Source organism: Pteropus vampyrus, unplaced genomic scaffold (genome assembly GCF_000151845.1).
Source record: "Pteropus vampyrus isolate Shadow unplaced genomic scaffold, Pvam_2.0 Scaffold2, whole genome shotgun sequence".
Lineage (NCBI taxonomy): Eukaryota > Metazoa > Chordata > Mammalia > Chiroptera > Pteropodidae > Pteropus > Pteropus vampyrus.
The window spans coordinates 34,899,303-34,922,421 of record NW_011888783.1 but is presented as its reverse complement, the minus strand read 5'-3'; the positions used below and the strand labels follow the sequence as shown (position 1 = coordinate 34,922,421).

General features: G+C 38.3%; 1 long non-coding RNA gene across 2 annotated transcripts; it reads left to right on the top strand.

The window, feature by feature from the left end:
* Nucleotides 1–5,361: 5,361 nt before the first annotated feature.
* Nucleotides 5,362–14,680, top strand: LOC111739117. Of its 2 annotated transcripts, none has more exons than XR_002780109.1 (3): nt 5,362–5,526; nt 10,400–10,759; nt 11,163–12,755. It is a non-coding gene; the product is annotated as an uncharacterized LOC111739117 (long non-coding RNA). The 2 variants fall into 2 exon arrangements; XR_002780111.1 differs by lacking the exon at nt 5,362–5,526 and adding an exon at nt 13,080–14,680 and having other exon boundaries at nt 10,173–10,759; nt 11,163–11,474.
* The last annotated feature ends 8,439 nt before the right edge of the window (nt 14,681–23,119 follow it).

The window sequence follows — 23,119 nt, the reverse complement described above, 5'->3', positions numbered from 1 at the left end:
GAACAGCCATTTTAGAAGATACTTTTGTAATTTCTTGTAAAACTAAATGTACTTTTACAGCAATCATGCTCCTTGGTATTTGCCTAAAAGAAGTGAAAATTTTTGTTCACACAGAAACCTGCACATGGATGTTTATAGCAGCTTTACTTATAATTGCTAAAATTCTGAAACAACCAAAATATCTTTTAGTAGGTGAATGGATAAGTAGACTGCGGTGCATTCAGACAATGGAACATTATTCAGCACTGAAAAGAAATGAGCTATCAAGCCATGAAAAGACATGGGAGAATGCTAAATGCATATTACTAAGTAAAAGAAGCCGATCTGTAAAGGCTATGTACTGTATGATTCCAACTATATGACATTCTGGAATAGCAAAACTATGGAGACAATAAAAAGATCAGTTATTGCCAGGGATAATGGGGGGTGGGGAGAGAATAGGCAGAGCACAGGGGATTTCTAGGGCAGTGAAAATACTTTGTATGATATTGTTATGATGAGTATATGTCATTATACGGTTGATCAAACCCATAGAATATGCAACACCAAGAGCGAACCCCAGGTTAACTATGGATTTTAGGTGACTATGATACATCACTGTATGTTCATCCTTGGTAAAAAAAAAAAAAAAAAAAAAAAAAATCTATCTATCTATCTATCTATATCTATATCTTTCTGGTGAGAATGGGGGAATCTATGCATGTGTGAAGGCAGGAGCATACAGGAAATCTCTGGACCTCTTAATTTTGTTCTAAGCCTAAAACTGCTCTAAAAAATAAAGTCTTAAAAAAAGACATTTGAAAGGTCTACATGTATACACTGAGAGTAATATTCTTCACTGGGATTATGTATGTGACAATCCACATTGGCCTATGGAAATAGTGAACAGCCGTATGGCTGCAAGGTTATTGACTCTGAGCCTGGACTCCATGGCTAAGCTGCTTGTGTTGAAATCCCAGTTCTCTCACTTATTAGGGTGTGACCTTGGACAAGTTATTTTACTTTCTATGTCTGATTTTTTTCATCCATAAAATGGGCTTAACAACAACAATGACAAACAAGAAGACTTCTGATTATTAAATGAGTTATATGCAAATATTGTTAGAAATGAACCTGACATGGGAAACATAAGTGCTAACTTCTGTTATTATCGTCATCATTACTGTTAGTATTGTTATTGTTATATGAGTGTGTGATAGGAAATAGGCTAGTCTTTGAAAGCAAGGTTTTCAATGACCTAGTGAGGAGCATGAAAGGTAGAATTTATAAGGGATGATGACTCAGTTTAGGAAAAACCAAGAAACTCAAAGAACAGTCCAAACTCTTAGACGTCGGTGTCTAAAGAGGGAATTCTGGGAATGAAAATGATATTTACTATTCTTTTAAAGAGATTAGTAACTGATCTTGTTTTTCGGTGCTAAATAATAAACTGTCAAAGTTTGCAACTGGCTGCTTTCCTTAATCCAGGATTTGGAAAAGTGGGGGAAGGACAGCTGGTTGTTAAATAAAACTATTTACAAATGCCTCATTTTCCTCTTACATACACACGTATGTGCTTATTACCTGACAGAAGCTCTGAAGTGACCCCCCAGTGTGGAAATCAAACTGAAATGTTAGTAGAATGAAGAGGGAGAAAAAGTCAGTTACTCAAATGATGCAAAAATGGAATGAATAATAAGGCTACAGAATGCAAAGAATCTGAAGCATTCAGCCAATTTAAGAAGACCTAGTGTGAGGCTAATTTGGGATTTTCTTGCAAAGAGACCTGTACAAGAGTTATTTCATGGGCCAGATCTGTTCATAGGGTAGCCTGGAAACATGGGCGCCAGACTCTAAAGCAATTCCACAGCATGGAAGGGACTCACAGATTGCTCTGTGTGCTCTTGGAAAGGTTTGTGACTCCAGGCTCTTGGTTGGATTAAGCATCTTGTCCACATGTCCATGGACAGGACAGGCCCACACTCCGTTCTCCTTTGGAAACCAATAAAGCTCTGAAAACAAGAAGTTTTTCATAACTCATTTGGGAGTAGAGCCTGACTTGAACTGACATGAGGTTATTTATCATCTTTACTTAATGTGTGTGTTAGTTTGCCAGGGTGGCCATAACAGAGTACCATAGGCTTAGGTGGCTTTTACGGAAAAATTTTCCTCACTATTCTGGAGGCTGGAAGTCTGAGATCAAGGTGTTGGAAGGGTTAGTTTTTCTAAGGCCTCTTCTTGGCTTGCAGATGGCCGTCTTTTCCTGTCTTCACATGGTCTTCCCTCTGTATGTGTCGGTGTCCTAATTTCTTCTTCGATGGATAACAGTAGTATTGAATTAGGACTTACTCTAATGAACTTATTTTAACTTTACCTCTCTAAAGACTCTATCTCTAATTATAGTCACATTCTGAGGTACTGGCAGGTTAGAATATCAACATATGGCTTTGGGGTGGGGGGCATAATTCAACCTATAACAGTGTGAATATTAATGTGCTTCTTGCAGAATTATTACTATGTTTGATTATGGGGTACTGCCCCAGACCTTACTGGGGATGAGATGTTTTAGGTAATATGTACTCTATCACCTTTCTAATATGCTCTGAATTCTGAACTTCAAAACACATTTTGCCACAAAAGTTTCAGAAAGCGGGTTGTGGACCAGTAATAGTTGAAAATAAGATTCCAACCAAGACCAGGCCCCTCTTCTTACCCACGGTGCCAGATCATAAAACTAGGGGATAGAATGACTGGTTTCAAAGGTCCACCCAACCTTTAAAATGTCATCGAATTTATGAAAATAAACAGAGATAATTTTTGAATAAATCTTATCCCCTAAAAGATAAGGAGCATACCTCAAGACTGGTTCTTCTAATTGTGCCTGTCTCATTGGGTGACTTTCAAGACAGGGCTGCATCCTATGGCCACAGAAACAATCGTGGGCTATCTGTGTGCCTGGGACATCTTAGAAGTACAGGTTGGTATGAGGAGACCATGCTGCCTCTTTTGCTCTGAGAGGAGGAGGGTGGCTAGAGGAGGGCCAGAATGAGGTTTCCTCAAACATAGCCCCAGGTAGCATTGTCTGACAGCAGGGCTTCAGTTTAGGGATTGAATGAAGACAGAAGCTAAGAAATCCCACTAGACAAGAAATAGTTTCATTTGTAAAGTTTATAGGGCATGAGGACCATTTTTCTCCCTTTTCTTGCTGATGGAGAGCTCCTTGCCCTTGAGAAGCAATCCTGAGGAGGCATGAGAGGGACAAAAATCCTCTGCTGTTTCCAAGTCAACAGAGAGTTCAAAATAATACATGAAAACTTCTTAAGATTTATTTTAGTAAGCTTTAAAGAACTGGTTATTGCCATGTGAGGACTGAAGTTTTTAGGTTCTTGAGGGAAAAAACTTTGCCTTTTAAAACAGTAATTGCTGATATGGGGCATTAGACTTTTAAAATATGTTTTGATACCAAATATTTTATTAGAAATAAAATCTAAGAAGGAATACCTAAGAGAATGGTGCTTACTTGTGTTTGATGTCTTTAAGCAAACTGAGATAAAAGAACTGTTTCCCTTGGTTTTTAAGATTTCTGTTTTATAAGAGTTGTGATGGTTTCATTATACTAGGAATTTTTAGGTACCTTCCAAACACGTGGTCAGATAACTTACAGGAGGGCCACATATGAAGGACTTGACTCTTAGAATAAAATTCGGTGCTATCCGGACTGCTATCCGGATTTGGTGGTCTTGTTTGCAATCACTAGGTACAGCCCAATGACTAGGGCTGTACCTAGTGATTGCAAACAAGACCACCAAATCTCTAAGATCAAGGCTGAAGGCCACGGAGGGTCAGGACAAGTGAACTTAGCTGGTCTGAAGGGTGAGCTCGTGCCCCTGAGCTGGGTGAGAACCATGAATCCAGTTTCAAAGATTGTTGTAGGTGATGAGCAAGATTTGGTTAAGGTTAGTTTTGCTTCTATTTACTATGGGACCAGCGCAGAAATGGTGTGAAGAGTATATACATGAAAGAGGACATAAATGAGTGAACAGTCCTTTATGTCACTCAAGAAGACATGCTCAGTATTGAGTGGTCAATGCAGAGGGATCTGTCACATAAGAAAAACCCAGAATCTAGAGTTTCTAATAGGGAAACTTGCTGGAACCACACTTCTGTATTCTATTTCTCATAGAGTTGTCAGGACAGCAACAGGCCTGGTCACCAAACCTCTGTGGCCAAGCCAGTGCTCCATTTTCCTTTTTTGACATGGCAGCACTGTGATAGTGAGGCTGAGACAAAGAAAACCTTTGGCAAGTGCGAACTTTGCTCAGAGATGACCCCAGCTATCCTCATGCCTCTATATCTGACCTCATGGACATCTTCAGCAAACAACTGCCCTTCTAAGTCCTGCTATGTTCAGAGCCGAGTTTGATTTGCATCTCTAGGGCAACCAAATTCAAACATTTACAGAAGGGCAGTGACTCATGTAGCTTCTTTTATACTCTGTTGTCTTTTTTTACACCACACCGAGTCTGAGGTTGGATTGATTCATCCATGTATCAAGGAAGGTGCTTATTGGACTGTGGACATTTATATAAGTATGCCTCTTAACTAAAAGGAATTTCAGGTCTCTGCTCAGTGACTTCAAAGGTAGCATTCAGCATCTTTCTGGGTGGTGCCAAAGTCTGTAATCCCAAACAACCACAATGTGATGAATCAGCCAAGATATACTTATAAAAACTAACATTACAGTGCCTTATGGAATAAATGTGGGACACACAAGCAGTAGACAATAGGTGATGTGGAGGTTTCAGAGGGGAAGAGAAGGCTGGGAGCTGGTGTTGTCAAGGGAAACTCTTTGGAAGTGCTAAGGTCTAAACTGAGTATTGAAAGTGACGGGGAGTGGAAAAGAAGCCCCTTTTTGATGGACAGAACTGCATGGACCAAGGTGGAAAGTTGTACTGGATAGTGCTTATTGGGGACAAGTGACTGACCAGTCAGACCATTAGAATTGGTAATATAGTCAGTTTTTTCCCAGACACAGTGAGATATAATTTATCTTTATCTTTTGAAGTATTTTCAAGCAATTTTCCTTCTCCAAAATTCTTATTATCAGAAAGTGCTGTCAGCAGATTCTGAGCCATAACTGCCTCCACTGTCCTCAGACTCAGCCAACATTCATGCTTACAGAGCAGGAGCTGGACACCACTGGCTCTTGTGTTGTTTGTACAGTTCCTGATATGGCTTCCGGTCCGTGGCATGCCCTGAGGGCTGAGTTTGGAAGGCAGCCATCCTCATGCCCTGTGACTCCACCACCCGAAAGAACCCTGCCAATAGCTAATTCCATATGGTAGAGAGGAAAGGAGGGAGGGTGGAGCGTGGGAGGAAAGGAAGAGGAGAGGAAAGAGAAATTCGTTCTGATGTCATTCTTTCATACAGCATTCTTTCCATGCAATAACTTTTTCTATGAAATAGGTTATTTGCCCTAGAAAGACCATTTCTTTGGTTATCTACATGGGTAATTGGATTTATCTGAAGGCTTTGTAGTTCAGAGTGGTAAGTACAGTAACACTTTATCTGATCCCCAATGTCTAATTGTGTGGGGGCAGCCGATGTCTGCTTGTGAAGAATAACTTAGTAGTTTCCCTTGGGAAGAAATGCATTCCTAAATGGGTTAATTCAGCTCAGCTATATTATCTTTTTAATGTTAGAGTAAATATCCTTGGCTAGTGTCCTAAAAAGCTTCTTTCAAGTACACCATACATCTAAAGAGATTCCTGGATTTATTGTTTATTCAGCTGAAAATTAAAATGTTATTGGCAACTCAATGAACTCAAAGCTAATGAAACAAGATATTTCTTTATTGGTGGAAACTTTATCTAATTGGAGTATGTACCATGGCCCTCACACTTAAAGGGATATTGTAGACAATGCTGCAAATCACATGTACAGAGAGAGCATGGGAAGTTTCCTATAGGGTCAAAAATCCTGTTCACACTGGATTTAGATGCTTTAAAAAGAGTTACTCACTACTGCTTTTTGCTGTTTCCCAGTGACTGTGGAGCATTGCCTCTTCAGTAACTACAGTTAGTGTTTGTGCCTACTCCGTCTTTGAAATATCAGTGTTTAATGTGAAAGTTTCTGTCAGAACATAGCCTCCCGAGCTGTGTGTTGGAAGATGGAGCAGTGCTCCCTCTGACTAGTTTAGATACCAAGGGCGGGTCTACCTCAGAAGGAATGAGAAATGTTCCCATGCCTATAGCTCTGTCTCTAGGAAAGACCAAGTGCAAAGACTTGGCTTTATGTGTTCAGAACGATGACTTGTCAGCTCCTGTGCTTTAGACCTTAATGACCTCCTTATTCAGTGTGAACCTCAGTGGTAAGAATTTCAACAAAACTTCTGCCATCACACTCGGTCTCCCTGACCCACGGACCTTCTGCTATTCCCACCAGCTACAAAGGACACTGGGAAATAGCGGCACAGATAGCTAATAGCTTAGTCTTGTCGCTTCGGTTTTTTCCCCTTCTTGTTTGCAGGCTGCAGGCAATCCACAGAGTAAGTCACAAAACTAATCTCAGAGCTTTAAATAAAGTGTTTTTGGCTCATCTGCAACGGGACCTTCCATACTGCATGGCAGTATGTTTGCTCTCTCTTTTTAGTTTCCTCTCACATTCTCCTGAGCCCATATTCTAAACTGGCTTACTTTTTGCATGCTTTCTGAGCCATCTTCTGACTCTAGAGGTATCTTGAGCCTCATTTACTGTTTGAGTGAGGGAAGCTTTTCTTTCTTGAGTATTTCTCAGCATCTTCACACAGTTTCCACTTTTGTCTTCTAATCCCAGGGAAAGAGACATCCTCACTGGTCTCCTCAATATCGCGAGGGAGGAGCCCTCATGAATGGGATTGGTGCCCTTGCAAGATGAGACATGAAAGAGATGATCTTTCCTTCTGTTATGTGAGAATACAACTGGAAAGCAGTTATCTGCAAACGAGGAAGAGATCCTTCACCAATAACCTATTCATTCTGGCACCCTGATCTTAGACTTCCAACTTCTAGAACTGTGAGAAGTAAATGTTTTTGAAGCCACTCACAGCATTCTGTTATAGCAGCCCGAACAGACTAAGGCACACACCTTAAAAATTCAGCCAAACTTTGTGATATTGCATTCTCCTGTGCTCCTGTGACTCTTCATTACTACTATTAAGACTTGCTCATTGGTCCTCTCCCTTCTTCCTAAAGGGAGATGATGCTCCTTCTTGGTCCTTCTCGTTTCTCTCCCTAGCTATAGTCTTTCTCTAAGTGACTGCATCTATTCACATGAAATAAAACACCACTTCTTGGAAAGTGCTTCCAAACTTTAAACAGGAACACTTCAGAGATATTGTGGGTTCAGTTTCAGACCATTGTAACAAAGCAAATGTTGCAATAAGGTGAGTCACAACCAAATTTTTGGTTGCCTAGTGCATATAAAACTTATGTTTACACTATACTGTAGTCTATTAAGTGTGCAATAGCATTATGTCTAAAAAATGTACATACCTTGATTAAAGAATACTTTGTTGCTAAAAAATGCTAACCATCGACTGAGCCTGTTGAAAAAATGGCACCAATAGACTTGCTGGGCTTGGTCAGCATTGCCACAAACCTTCAATTTGTAAAAAAATGTCACCAATAGACTTGCTGGGCTTGGTCAGCATTGCCACAAACCTTCAATTTGTAAAAAATGAAATATCTATGAAGTGCAGTAAAGTGAAGCACAATAAAATGAAGTATGCCTGTGCCTGTATCACAGTGATAACCTGTCTTAGGCCTGCGTTTCCAGTTGTTTGCTACATATCTTTACCTGAAAGATGACCCATTGACTCAAACTCAAACTCAATGTGATCAAAACTAAACTCACTTTATTCTCTCTGTTACTAACTTAATTCAGTTGTTCATCACTGGTTATGAAGAATACAGTACCTTTCTAACTGGTTGCTCTAACTCTCAGATTCCCAGCTCATAATTCATACATGTGTGAATAGATTTAGTATTGACAGATTATTTTTCAAACTTTGTCTCTGTTTAAAAACTTTCAGTAGCAATTATTGCCTATTAAACTAAACCCATCCAGATCCTTGCTATTAAGATGCTCTACAATGTGGATATGCCATATCTTTTCAGGCTTATTCTTCTAAAACACTCCATAGATCCCCTATGGTACAGTTAAAACTGACACTCATGGTTCCATGAATATGCTTTGTGCATTCCTGTCTCCTATAACTGACATGCAAAAATGGTAAATAGTAGATTATTTTAAAAATGGATACCAGCGGATTCACCCATATGAGTTGAATTCATGAACCCAGAGATGATATCAGTTTCTAAACTGCCTCCCAATATAGGTAAGAAAAAAATGTTGAGTGAAGAGATATATATATATCTATTATTACCTGTTTGTCTTTGATCATAACCAGATTTTTTTCTATATATGTCTTTTTCAAAGAAGACTGTAAACTACTTGGGACATCACATAATTTATTCTTCTTTATATTTTTCAAATGTGAAGAGCAAATAATAAATATTCCACATGTATTTGTTGAAGGATACATGGATGATTAAAAAATGGACATCACGTGTGCTATCCTTTGAGACAACATATCTATTACTTATCATGCAAGCCTGGTTCCCCATTCCCAAATGAAAGCTCTGTGGTAAACATCTAAAAGCCGAGACAAATGGAAATTAAGCTGCTCCCAAATATATCTAGAGATGACAAGGCACTTTGTGATGCTTTTCCTGTTTTATCTTCCAGCTTAATTTTCATCTGGAAAGCAATATCCCATGAATGACTGTTGCAAGTTGGAGATGCCAGCTGGGGGGAATCTTGCCATTTATAGCATGAGCCATTAAGCTTTTTCACAAAATTCCCAGGGTTTTTTGAGGCTGGTGATAACTGCAAGGATAATGCACATTCTCTATGCCAAAATATGTGAATTAATGAGGCAAAGGAAACGTTTATCTCTTACAAATGACCAGAGAAGTTTTGCCAGATCTCTTCAAGGTGTCCCTTTTTCTTGGCATTTTCTTGGAAAGAGTATGTCCTGGTAATGAGAATCGCATGTGATTAAAGAGATCTTTATGAACTGCTGCAGGCCTTACATGGCCACAATTAGGGGTTTGGGGGATACTGGATGTTGACAGAGTCTTTAAGACATATCCAGAATATATATTAAAATGTGATCAATGAAAAATGCACAACCTTTAAACTAGGTCTACACATCCAAGGCAAAGTCATATTGTGTGTTTTGTGTCTGGTCCCCTGGAAATTATAACCTTGTATGATATCATAATCCTCTGCTTCTCATTCACTAGACCACTGAGTAGTGTGTGTGTGTGTGTGTGTGTTTCTGTGAAAGGACAATTAAAATGCTGAAAATAAGGACACATTTTAGAGAAGAGTCTATCCTGGTAAAAACTGATAAAGACTAATATAATTAAAGTGAAATTCCTGGATGAATGAAGATGTGGACAGTCACTCTGGGTGCTTCTTAGAATAAGAAAAAAGAGCATTTCAGGGGTTTGTGCTGTGTACGCTGGATGGTTTAGATCAGCATACCCAGATAATAGACTCTCTACTTAGGGTCCACATAAAGATTTCCTTATGCTCTCTGTCTTCAGCTTTTAACACATTCATGACAAAATGGAAATACTTTTCGCTCTTATATCCTAGACTAAATCCTTTCTTATATCCTTTCTTCGGTTTAACACATTGACCTGTGGCCTGAAGAAGATGGGGCAAGTGGAACTCTTTAGGTAGTTTTGTTTTGTGGTCTATTGGATTAATCTCGGAGAGGTAGAACACACTTTTCATTCTCTTCGGGACTTGATTTTGCTTTTATCTGCTTTTGTTTTTTTCCTTCATGTCAGATCTTCTCTTATTCCACCCTTTACCTTTCCTGTTCTCTTGAATCTGCTTCCTTTGTTTTTACTGTACAATTCTAGATGCCTAGAAGTTAATGTAGCCTGTTAAATATTCTCTGCACAGAGCCTGGAGAAAAGTGCTACATATGTCATGCAAATAATGATAAGGAATCAAATTCCTCTCTGTGCTTTTGTCACTTACTGGTAATAAGTTATGTAATAATGTACTAAATGATCAATTGGCAGCCTGGTGGGGTGGAGACACTTCTCTAAGTGCCTCATGAACACTTAGGGATGTGACTTAGGGATGGGGAAGAATAAAAACCAATAATATATGTCAGCTCTGATCCACTTGAGAATTCATGTCCTGAGAAATTTCAGTGAAAAAATATAATTTCTCATCAACAAAGGCATTTGATTTGCATTCAAAGAGAGATAATTTTCTGGTCTGGTTGCTCTGGGAGGGAGTTCAAAGCTCAGGAAAACTTTTATATCCTTAACTTTTGTTTATTTCCCATTTACAGTGAATGCTCACTAAGTTCATGGCGCTGCCTGGAAGGAAAGCTGAATTAAGAGCAAAAGTGGCCTGGTTGCGCCTCTGAGAGCTTGGTTGATGTAAGAAACTTCCAAACCCGTAGAGAATTTTTATGATTTTTTTTTTTTTGAGCCAAACTAACAACATATGCTGGGGAGCAAGATCTCAAATGCGCCCCAAAATGTCAGTGTTGTAGTTTATTTTATACATTAGGATCAAAAGAGAAGACGTGAGGAAGGTGCATAAAATCCATTGGTGGTGGATTAAAGAGGCAGGTGAAAGCATAAAGGGGAAATCTATAGGATTGGATAAAAGGCAAAATGGAGAAACACATACTTCTTCTACATTGGTGGGTACAGGATGGTTAATAATTAACATATACAGCACATAGAGATGGTATGCAAGGAATAAAATAACAATGAGGGGTTCTGTGGTCTTGTGCTCTGGTGCCAGCGGTTGTGCACTTGAAGGGTAGGAAAAGAAAATTACCTTGACATATCAAAGGTATGTTATCCTAGATGCATAAGAAAAATGGACAAACCTCACTTAAGGTAAAGACTGATCTTCGCTAAGGAAGCCGTAGTCCTGGGATGTCACTACATACTATGACTGATCCAGTTAGGAATTTGTGATCCCACCATCCTGCGTAGTTATTTTTGGTCACTGAGCTTGTCAGGGCTGCCCTCTGACCCCCTCACCTCTCCCGCCCTGAGCTTGTCAGGTTTATTACATAGCTCTCTTTTTATTCACAGCTTCTGTGGCCCAGCATCTGCAAAAGTGCCCCTTACCTGAAACCCAGCTTAGGAGGTCTCTCAGCTAATAGTTCGATCATCCAACCTACATCTACTATAAAAGAAAGCCTGCTACTCGTCATGCATTGATAATCCCAAATCCCAGAGATGTGAAGTACAATTCCTGCTCACAAGTTGTTTACAATTTTGTTGAAAAATTTGTTTATGTTGACACATTTAAAAACAATGTCACACGGGAAATACACACAAAAAGACTAGAGAAAGTGAGATCTCTACAGGCTGCAGCTATCAGAGAGAAACTTCATGGGAATGGTAAGGTTTGAGCTTGGCCTTGAAATAAAGAAGGGATCTGGCTACAATAGGCCGGTATGGCATAGTATAAATAGAAGGAACTTTGGGAACAGATCATCTTGGTTTGAATTCTGCTTGGCTACTTACAGTGTGACTTCAGACTAGTTGCTAAACCTCTCTGCTTCTCAGTTTTCTCTTGAGAAAACTGGGCCGAGATGCATAATAAGTGCTGAGTAAGTCATAGATTTAATTGGGTGGAAGAGTGTGGAAAGAACTTTAGGCAACTGCAGGAGCTGAGCAAAGGTGTGGAGCACAACAAGGGAACAGGATCTGTGGATAAAAATGAGGCTACTGATTGGCTAGAGCAAAAGATAATCTGGAGAGGAGTACAACCTAAGGTTAGATTATAAGAGAAAATAGAAAATGTGTAGGTCAAACATTCTTGGGTTATTTTCGTTAACTGGAATTCAGTTAACAATAGGACTCGACTCTCTGTTGTGAGGGAATTTATTGTATAAATTGGCACACTCCTGATTATGCTTCAGGTTTCAGTTTTGATGTCACCTCCTGGTGAAGTCTTTACCTATTTTCCAAATCCTATTACAACTCATTGCGATTCCTTTCCCCAGGACTGTCTCCCTTTCAAGATGAGCAGGTTTCTTGATGATGGCTCAGACTGTGCCTATTTTATTCCTTGCTGCATTTGAGCACTTAGCACAGGACCTGGCTATTTATTAAGCACAGAATAGGTGCTTAATAGTTGTTGATGGATGGGAAGAAGAAAGGAAAAAAACAAACAAACACACACACACACACACACACACACATACACACACACACACACACAAAAGAAAGAAAGAAAGAAAAAGGAAAGAGAGAAAGGAAGGGAGGGAAGGAAAAGATAACTAATCAAGAAGATTGAAGTGAGGAGATTCTGATGTGACAAGGACCTGTGCTTTGAAAGCTGGTTGGTAAGCAGGGAGTGAGAGTTGACCTTTTGCAAATTCCTGACTTTGAGTTTTGTTTAGAACAGGAGAGGGATTTAACTTTCAAATCCCTAATTGATTAAAAGTCACTTTTCAACTGCCAGACAGAAATGCATTTTTCTTAAAAGCCCTGTTCCTCTCTTTTCTGCAGCTATTTTCAGTTGCTTCAGTACAACTCCAACAAGAAGGGAAATCAACAATTAAAATAGTCATTTCTTAAAAAGAACAAGCAATCCGAGAGGGCCACTTTCAGAAATATCAGTTTTGCTAAACCTCTGCCTCTCAGTTATATTATTTATCACTGATTCTAAAATGTACTTTTTTTTCATATTTTAACATATCTTTAATTATGATGCATTTTATTATTAATGGTATATTACAGTTATAATATTTGTGGCTTTTCTTTCTTTGGTTATAAATAGTGATTTTTAAAAGAAATATCTTAGATAAGGTGAAGAAACTGAGGCCTCAGCTAATTTGGGGGTTTCTGAAGGTCACCTTATGATCTGGTAATGGAGGTGGGATGAGATCTCCTTACTCCCAGTATGTGACTCCGGACTCCTATTATGCTCCCTTTATTGTCTTAATAATCACGTCACAACTGTGTATGTTTCACGGTATAATTGCTTTTCTCTCCCAGCAACAATAAGCAATTCCATTCCAGAACTGGGAAAAGATCACTTAGGAAACCTGAATAGCAAGAGTTTTAATGATCCATGTGGGGTGCAGGAACATTCACTGTTGATTTGACTCCTGTGAATGGGAAGCAGAGGATGTTTGCCACCAAATTGGTTCAAAGAGACTCAGTTCCACTCCTGAGAGATCATGGGATGCAGCAGGGACACCATGGCAACGCACATTTCCATCATTGTTCTTCTCCTTCTGAGCCCTGAGGGCTTGTATAATGAGACCTCGACTCGCCTCAACTGGATCGAATTGTAACACGTTTTATTGTTCAGTGACTATTTGGATTTTAATTCCATCATGGGCTGGACGGCCTCACCTGACAATCTGGAAGCCTGAGGGAAGTAAGTCTCTTTATATTATGCATGATTTGAGAGTCCCAAGTCAGTCATCCCTGCTCCCAATAATGAATGGACAGATACAAGTCTCTATGGGGAAGGAAGATTTAGAACTCTGAGGTTTTTGGTGATGCTTTTCACAGTGAGTATCTTGCTGCAGAGCACTCACTAAGTCACACTGAGCTGTTTCCCAAATGTACATATTGTCCTGATCTCACAAAAAATAGCTTATTTCTTATTCTAGAATTTTACACACTCAAAGAACATTGGCTCTTGTGCATTTGTCATTTCCTTTCTGTGCCACTTTGTGGAATTTATTGTGTTAAATGTGTGGGATGAAGTCAGAGAAAAATTTCTAAAATTTGCCTGGAATTGGTCATTAGATTTAGGATATTTTCATGGAGCTTTTATAAAACTCTTGGCTCATTGGGCCTTGAAATATCACAATGGTTGTTTCGATATGTTACACCATGATAGCAATCTGTGAATCTTGCTCTGTGGCTATATCTACACCACTGAAATTCTCTAATTATCTGGAGAATTTAGTAATTTTCTCAAGATAGGCTTTATTTTTGTAGTTCTGCAGAGATATTATTCATTACGCAATAAACTAGTTTTGAATTAGGAGTGGGAGTTAAAGATATTTAAATAAATAAATAAAATGCTGAGACATAAGTCAAAGATCTTCTGATCATTCATTATGGCTGTCATCACCTACACAAGTTTCTTAAGTAGTTACTTCTCCTAAATATTAATAATAGCTAACATCAAGCCCTTCTAAGTGCATGATGTAAGTTGTTGGGACATTATTCTCTGTCAGAATTTACAGAAACTACATTATAGCATAGAAATTATAGTAGATTGCTGTTGATTTTTTTTTTTTTTGGTCTAGGTTTGATTTTTTTTTTTCCTAAGATATCTCTTATCAACTTCGCATTGGAATGAAAATAACAAAAATTTCACAAGATCTCGTTTCTCTAGTTATAGTATAGTATAGAGGTTGACAGAAGACTTAAGTTGGATCTATCAGGGTCCCTTTGGAAATTTGAAATTGGGATAAAAAAATATTCAGTCTTTTTTCGTGTGTGGCTGTACCTGCAACATGTAAACTAGGTACTTTCTGGCCACCTTGCATTTCCTTGTGTGGTTATCTGAAGGAGAAATAGAAATATAGAGCTAGAGATCAATAAAGGATATGTGTAAAGGGAAGCAGAAATGAAAGGTGATTGGTCTTTCTGATGGTGGCAGAGGCCCTATCCTAAAGCACAGCTTATTTCCTGTCTTTGTAGCCTCATAGTAATTTTCATCTTAGTTTTTCTTATTTGAGTGGGTTTCTGTTATCGTTAGTCAAAATGTGCAAAGTAACTTAAGGATAGATGTTTAATGTGAATTAATGTCATAAGACTGTATGATAAAGTAATTCAAGTCCAAACTCAGTTTTGAATTATGCTCTAATTAGTGTAGAAAAGCGATGGGGAATAGATGGCCTGCTCAACTAAACGAAGAAAAAGAACGTTTAAATGTATTGTTTATCCCACTTTTTGTATTTTGTATTTTCCACTCAACGACTTTTACCGAGCACCCAGCACATGAAAACCATTGGAAAGAGCAATAAAAACCAAGCCACTGTACTCGTACACTCCCTGTTCTTGAGGGTCTTGTAATTAAGTTGAGAGAGAAAATGCATAGAAGAAAAATTCTTAAGTATCCTACGAAGCAGCAACTGAATAAATACAAATCAAACAGAGCAAACTAATTGCGTAAATGCCAAGGGGTGACAGAGTAATGAGCAGGTTAAAGGAAATGATCTTTAAGGTCTGTTTCAGCTACAAAGTGCCATGAGGTTGCATACGACTGATAATTGGATAAGGCAGCACTTAGCAGTAACCCTCAGCTTTAGGGAAGTAGAAGAAATCAGGCCAAAGACAAGCAAAGATTTGATTAAAACTTGTATGTTGGGAATGCAAGCTGTTCTGGGCTACAGCAGATGTTTTCCTTTGTGACAGGAGCAAGGGGACTCCTGACAGGGATTGGAATCTGCCTGAAAGATAAAAAGGCAAGAGAAGAAAGATACCAAGTCCTCCTATAGGCAACTTTGGGTAGGAGAGAAAGGGGAAGGCCACTCTTGCCACTGTCTTTATGACTGCTGCTTAGGTTTGCCGAGACAGGCTAGATAGGCTGGACTTCTAGATTATTTCAATTTGAGTTTCAAACCAGCATATGTACATGCTTTAATTATATTACTTCCTGTTACTCGTTTAGAATTTTCCCTCTGAAGATCCTGTTTTAAAGAAATACTATACATAGAGAGAGCCCTTGGCTTTGTGTATTAAGAGGTTTTGATATGAGCTATATAGCAACGTAAACAACTACAATTCTGTGATTACCAGACTCGATTATAATGAGATGCTTATTTATCAATTCTCCTCCCTAAACTAAGTTCTTAACCACAAGGCATATAGCTATTAAAAAAAGTCTCTTCTCCCTTGTTCTTCTCATAATAGCTGACACCTGATGAGCTCTCAATTGAGGTAGAATAGCTGGATATAATTAAGAGTAAGAGCTTTAAAGTCAGAGATTTGGTTTCAAGTATGACTCTGTAAACTTGAGGATGAACCCTTGGTTAGTCAGAATGTCACTCTTAGTCTTCTTATCGACAAATGGGGTAATAATAATATGTGCCTTATGTGGTTGTTATGAGGAGTTGATGATAAGGTAAAGCACCCAGCATGGTGCCTGGTACATAGTAAGCTCTTAATAAATGCATGCCGTTTATTTTATTTATCGATATCTGCTTATTGAATAAAGAGATAAAGAGATGAATATTTTGATAGTATTCTATGAGAGACAGGTCTTACAGTAAATATTTTGACCTAGAAAAAGATATTGAATTAATCAGAAAACTTTTAAAAATCTCACTATAATTGAAGGCTATAAGATTGGCTTCGAACCTCTATCCCACAGAGGATTAAATTTTCACCAGTATTATTAGAAAGGATGGGAACAGGGCTGCACATCTTTAATTTACTTAGATTTATGTGTAGCTGGGAACACTGAGAAGCCTCCAGGCATATGGCTTACGATGTGGAGATGGATCTTATTGCTGCTGGAAGCATCCCTGAAGCCTAGAAATATCCCTAGCTCTCCTCTGGATGTGGTGACAAGCAGATCTGCAGATGCAAGATGGTATTGGCAGAGGTTGAACTGTCAAGCGGATAATGATGATAAGCCCTTTGTCATTCAAACTTTCATTCTTTTGGAGGGTGGGTGAGGGAAAATTGCCTTTTGTGCTAAAGCTATAATGACAAGTTATTCCATGAGCCAGAGTCTGTAGATCTTACCACTAAATTTAGGTCCTGTGACATAAAAGCAAGGACCTCCTTTAATAGTAAAATCCTTTTTTACAGCCTCGTTTGCAGCAGCAATGGAACTAAAGATTAAATTCCATCTCTGAAGCCAAGAATAGATAATTTACTAAAAGAGAAAAGCAGAACAGCTATTTAGCTGCAGCTAGTCAAACTCAGAAAATAATAATGGGGAACAAAAAGGAAACCAGAAAACGGTTTGGTTAAGGTATTAATTTGCTTGGGCCACCATAACAAAATAACAGTTTTAGTGGATGGCTAAGAACAACAGAAACTTTTTGTCACAGTTTTATAAGCTAGAAGGTTGAAATCAAAGTGAGGGCCACACTCCTTCTGAAACCCGTAGGAGGATCTTTCCTTGCCTCTTCCTAGCTTCTGGTGGTTTGCCAGCATTTCTTGGCTTGTAGATGCATTATTCCAATCTTCCATCTTCATATGGCTTTCTCCCTGTGTGTCTTCATATCATCTTTCTTCTGTTTGTCTCAATGTCCAAATTTCCCCTTTCTATAAGGATATCAGTCATATTAGATCAGTACCCACCCCAATGACCTCATATTAATTGGTTACTTCTAAAAAGACCCCTCTTCCACATAAAGTCACATTTTGAGGTCCTAGGGGTTAGACTTTAACATGTTTTCTTTGGAGCATAATTAAACCATAACAGGTAATAAAACAAAACTTAAGCCTTTATATATTTTGAAGGGTTTGTGCTTACTGCATTAAGCACACTTTATTTAAATTCGGGAATTTTTCTCTCTAATTAAGTGTTGTGGAATGACCAACTGTAAAAGAGGTCAGTTTGAACTCTGGGATTCTAGGATGTGAAGGAAAGAAAGGTCCTCAGCAAAGAAACAAGTGTTTTTCTTAAAGGCAGGGTGGATGGGAAGGATATTTCTAATAAGTGAGTTAGTCTTTCTTCTAGGCCTTGGTACACTAGCAAGGGGGCCACCTGGGTGCTGTCACAGCTGCTCTAACTGCACAGCTGGCCCGCCACCTTCCAGAACCAGGCTGTGAGGAACTGCTAGACATCTCTGTGAGGGCAACTGGGCTCTCCTGGGTTCAACCCCAGGACTCCCCACCACTTCAGTCTTTTCCATGGGAATGTGTGGGATGGTGGCTGCTGAGGGTCTCCTGGAATCGTTCAGGAGAATCTCATGGGGTGGTTGTGAGAATTTCATGAGCTATTGCGTGTAATGCTGTTAGTATAACATCTGCCAAATAGAAATGCTCAACGATTTGAGGTAAAATTTTAATATAAGCAACTATGAAAATATCAAACTAGACAATTATAAAAAATCAAAGGTTTTTTTTTTTAGTCAACACTTAAAAAATGATCAAAACAATGTGGTTTAAGAATGGCTGTTTAGGATAGGTTAAGGGGTCATATAGTAAATTCTGATCTTTTAAAACTGCAAATCCTTACATAAGTCTTACTATTACCTGTGTTATAAATATGAAAACTTGCAAAATGAATGTAGCAAGGTGATTTAAGGAAGCAGGTATTGATTGATATACACTGAATTTTAAAAACTGAAATGAACAGTTATTAATTTCATTAAATACAGTAAATTTAATGAGGAGAAAAATCGTGCTTCCCGTTTTATAAAAAAGTGTGAAAAGTGGAAGTTTCTCAGAAACAAATGTTGAAATAAAAATGATTTGTTCTAGCCACACATTAAAATTTTGTTTAATTAAGGCTTTATGGATTAAGGTCCCCCTCGCTGCCCCACTGCCCCAGATGGAAAATATTGAATCTTCATCACTATTTAGAGACAAGTACAACTTTTCAATATTTAAACTTATATATAAACATATACATATATATATAATGCTGACTTACCTCTATATAGGTTGATGATAAAAAATGTCAGTAAGATACAGGAAATGTAAAATGAAGACAGAAAAACAAGAACAAGGAAGATAAATATAGAGAGTGGGCTCAGGGAAATTCTCTTATTTTAAACTTCTTGGATAAATACTCTACAATTTCCTTGCCCCAGGGAGTGTGCTTTTATCTCTGCAGTTCTGTGTTTTTTTGTTATTTGACTTATCATTTGTTCAGTGGATTATAAAGCACTGTTTCCTTTGGTCTACAGCACTGAGGCTGTTGCCTTCTCCCCACCCTAGGAATGCTGCCCATAAATCATGTGAACAGTCACTTTCTCAGATAGAAGTTAACTTCACGTCTACAGCTGCCTGACCTTCTATTGGAATGTGGAAACTTTTCAGTAACATTTTTCTCCTGCTCTTCAAAGAACTAAGTTGAGATAAATTTTTAACTTCTCAGGCCATAACTGAAGAAAGGATTCTTTTCTGTCTCTAGCTAATTTCAGTGCTGCTTATCAACAAATGTGTGCTTGGCAGTGGCAGGACAGAGGTTTAGATTATGCTCTGAGGGGTACTGGAAGGCAACAGGAATGTGGGGACTCTTGGTAGTAGAGGTCTTTAAAGCTACTTTTAACATCCCTGGTCTTCGCTGCTCCTCTGAAATTCCTGTCCTAACCCCACTTCCTATAATTCTTCCTCCTGTTACACTTTAAATTCCAGTCATCATAGCAGTCTGCAATTCCCCTTAATGCCTTGCTTTATAATGCTGACTTTTAAGAAGAAAAAGCAACACGCTACTCCTGATGCCCTCATACAATGCACCTTTCCCATCCCCTGTGTCTCTCACAGTGGGTTTCTTACGCCTAATCTATGTCGCATCAGTGTTGGATTTAAAGCAGTGGTCCCCAACCTTTTTGGCACCAGGAACTCGTGTTCCTATGAGACTCTAATGCCTGATGATCTGAGATAGAGCTGAGGCAGTGATGCTAGCACTGGGGAGTGGCTGCAAATACAGATGAAGCTTCACTAGCTCTGCTCACCGCCTGCTGTGTGACCTGGTTCCTAACAGGCCACAATCAGTACCAGTTCATGCCCTGGGGGTTGGAGACCCCTGATTTAAAGGGTATACCTGCAGCTTGTAGGACACCCAGGACCAGTGTTTCTTCCTAAAGCAGCCCTGCTTAGGTACTTACTCCCTTGACTTTTCTGGTCATTCTTGGTGACCAGTCAAAAAACACAGACTCAGATAAATAATTATAATTCTCAGTCTCATATAATTATGAAAACTTAACTGGATTTTAAGTTGAGGTGTTTATTCTTTCTCAAGTTTGGAATTGTTACAAGTTGCAGGTGAAAGTCTATGACTGAGGAATGGTGGTATGTTCAGTGTGTTTTCCTAGGCTGGTGCTTCTCATCTTCCCTCTCCATATTCCTATGCAGTCTGGAATATGAGAAGGAAGAGGGAACATTGCTTTTACCAGTGCACACTCTGTGAGGGGTGTCTGTGTGCCATGGGCTTGGCAGATGTTTAAAGTGAACTCTGTTTCTTACGCATCCCCTGAAGGCTTTTTAGAACCACCCCAGCCTTCCCTATCAGTCACTGGTTATCTCTTTCCTTGCAGCTCTCCAAAGGAGAGTAAAGGTATCTGTCCTCAGGCTGGACTCTTGCTCCTTCCTCAGGCATTTGCTGGGTGGCAGCACCAACATTTTTTTGTTACACTCTTTCCTTACATTTTTTTATTACACTCTTTCCTTACATTTTTTTATACCTTTCTTCCTTTTATTTACATGTTATATAAATTGAATTAGAAAAACAAGAGTATTCAGCATAAACTATATGAAAATAAGTCAGATCTTGAGCACAGTCCAGAAAGTTTCTCAGTGCATTTATTTCTCATAAGTTCTCATGAAAACATATGGTGTCATTGCTCTGAAGACTCTAGGCTCTAGTTATGTGGAGAGTAATTGCTGCATCCAAAGTGACCTTTCGGAGCCCTTTTGATTCTATTGCTTGTTAATGCAGATTAAAGCACAGTCAACTCAATGAATTGTGCTGTTTAAGGCAGTTGAAAACTTTAACTATAATAACAAACAAATCAGTGTCCACACGAACGTAGTCTTTAGTGATTCTTAGTGATAGTGCGTGAATGGGGTGTCATCAGTTCCACTTGGTAGACAATGAAATCAGATTCAGAGAGGCTAATGGCTTGGGCGAGGTCACTGAGCAATATTGTGGGACAGAACCAGAAATCACATTCAGCTCTTTCCGATTTCAAATTCCATAGTATTAATACTACATCCTGCAGTATCCTGGAATATATCAAAATAATAGAAAATTTCAAGATAGTGAAATCTGGTCAATTATTCCAGATATTCCAGTAAAGATGCATAAGGTTTGAAAATGCCTTTGGATGAGAGGCTGATATGGTTGTGATCATGTCAAGGTCACTAATTCATTACACCCGGCTGAGTAGGCAGGTGGCAACTTCCTACTTTCACATTCTCTCTGGTTTTCCTAGGTACAGGAGGATCATTCTTTGGTCAAAGGGCTGGGATCTCTGCTCAGACCTCTAATTAACTTTCTGAGGAGAATGTAGAGAACAGAGCATTTGAAGTGGCATCATCACTGGAAATCAGAGAGAAATTTCAGTATGTCATGTGTTCAGTGTAGAAGGAAACATGTAACAAATAAGGACTTCCTTTTAGAGACTTTCAAAATAAAGTAAAAGGGAGAAAATGTTCCAAGAGAAGTTGGTCTCAAAATAATGTTTTGTTTTGTTTTGTTTTAATTTTAGATTTTCGAGACCTAGATGTGTTTATAGGTGGGGGAAGAGAGCACCCAAAGAGAGAGAGGGAGAAGAATTTTGCAAGGAAGAAAGATCATGACGTAAATATGTCATAGCTTAGAGGATATTGTATACAGATTTTAAGGCTGGCCATGAAAATAAAAAAAAATAAATTTTTGTTTGAATCAGGAGCAAAAAGGAGAGAAAGTGAGAGAAATGTTTGGTGAGATGGAGAGGCTAAGTTTAAAAAGTTTTCTGTATAATTAAGGTGATCATAAAATAAAATATGTCATCTAAACCAGGTAATTTTGACATTGAAAAGGGTTTCTGCTGGCAGAGATGTTGGGATAACAAATACAAGCTAAGGCTGAAGGTGATGTATAGTCACTATTTGATGGCTTCAATCTTATTTAAATGAAGATATCTTCCTTTCTTTTTGTTCCTCAAACATTCCTTACTCTATGAAGTATACCTCATATCGATATGGTATTTATTCTACTTACTCACTTTAAAATATTTTTTAAGAAGTTTTTATATACCACACAATATTCAATGCACTCTGATATGTAGTGTAGAAACCAAACAATTTTTTTGGTAATATATCCTGTTAGACTTTTTGTTTATGAATTCTTAATAAAAATAAGTTTATTCATAAATTGCATACATGTACCACTCAATTAATATATCATGCTCATTTCGTTCTGAAAGAGAAATGTTTAAAGATGAGATAAAGATGTAACACGTAATATTTTAAAACTGTATATTCATCAATGACAAGATAATTTTGTTCCACATGAACTACTAAACTTAAGCATTGCATGTATTACAAATATTTCATTATTTTTGAAATTATTTATTTTTAAAACTTGAAACGCAGGATTCACGTTTGGCTTCTAAGTAGTTTTAATAATATGCATAGCTGGAAAAACACCTCCAAAAGCACAGTATATTAAAATAGGTAGCATTCACTAAGGCAATATTTACAGTGTTGGACATCAATCCATACCTCAAATGAACTTGATTTTTCTTTTTCTTTTCCATTTCCTTTTTCTTTTATTTATTTTTTTTGTCTGACTTTGAGTCAGAATCTATTGTGTTATCATTGTGTCTATCTGGTTTCATGACTGAAAAAGAGTTCATACCCATGCCATTCACATATGCTTACATTATCAGCATTGTCATCCATTTCCCACTTCTTTGGAGGACCATTTTGAATTAATCAGTCTATTCTCTGTGGTATATTAGTTATAAACAGGTAATATAAGTGACTTATCTGGACCTCATAAACTATAGTACACCATAATACACTAAAAACTAACAAATGAGTGAAGAGGTCACTGTCATCTTTCTGTCAACCCTCATTCCTTCAGAATATTTTGTGAACCATATTGGTGTGTCACTACCTGATCCGGACTAAAATGGTCCTACTGACAAACATAGGTCAAAAAGAAATAGAAATAGGAATTTTAGTGTCCTCTTTCTGCACCCTTGTAGGTTGACTTGCTCATATTAGGAGGTACAGGCATGGGCTTTGATGCTTTATAGCCCTTGATTTAAATCTGTGCTCTAACACTTTTCTAAGTGTGATCTTGGATCAGTTACTTCGTATCTCTGAAACTCAGCTAGCTATTTGCTGTAAAATGGTGATAATAATATTGGACTCTTTTTTTTTTTTTTTGA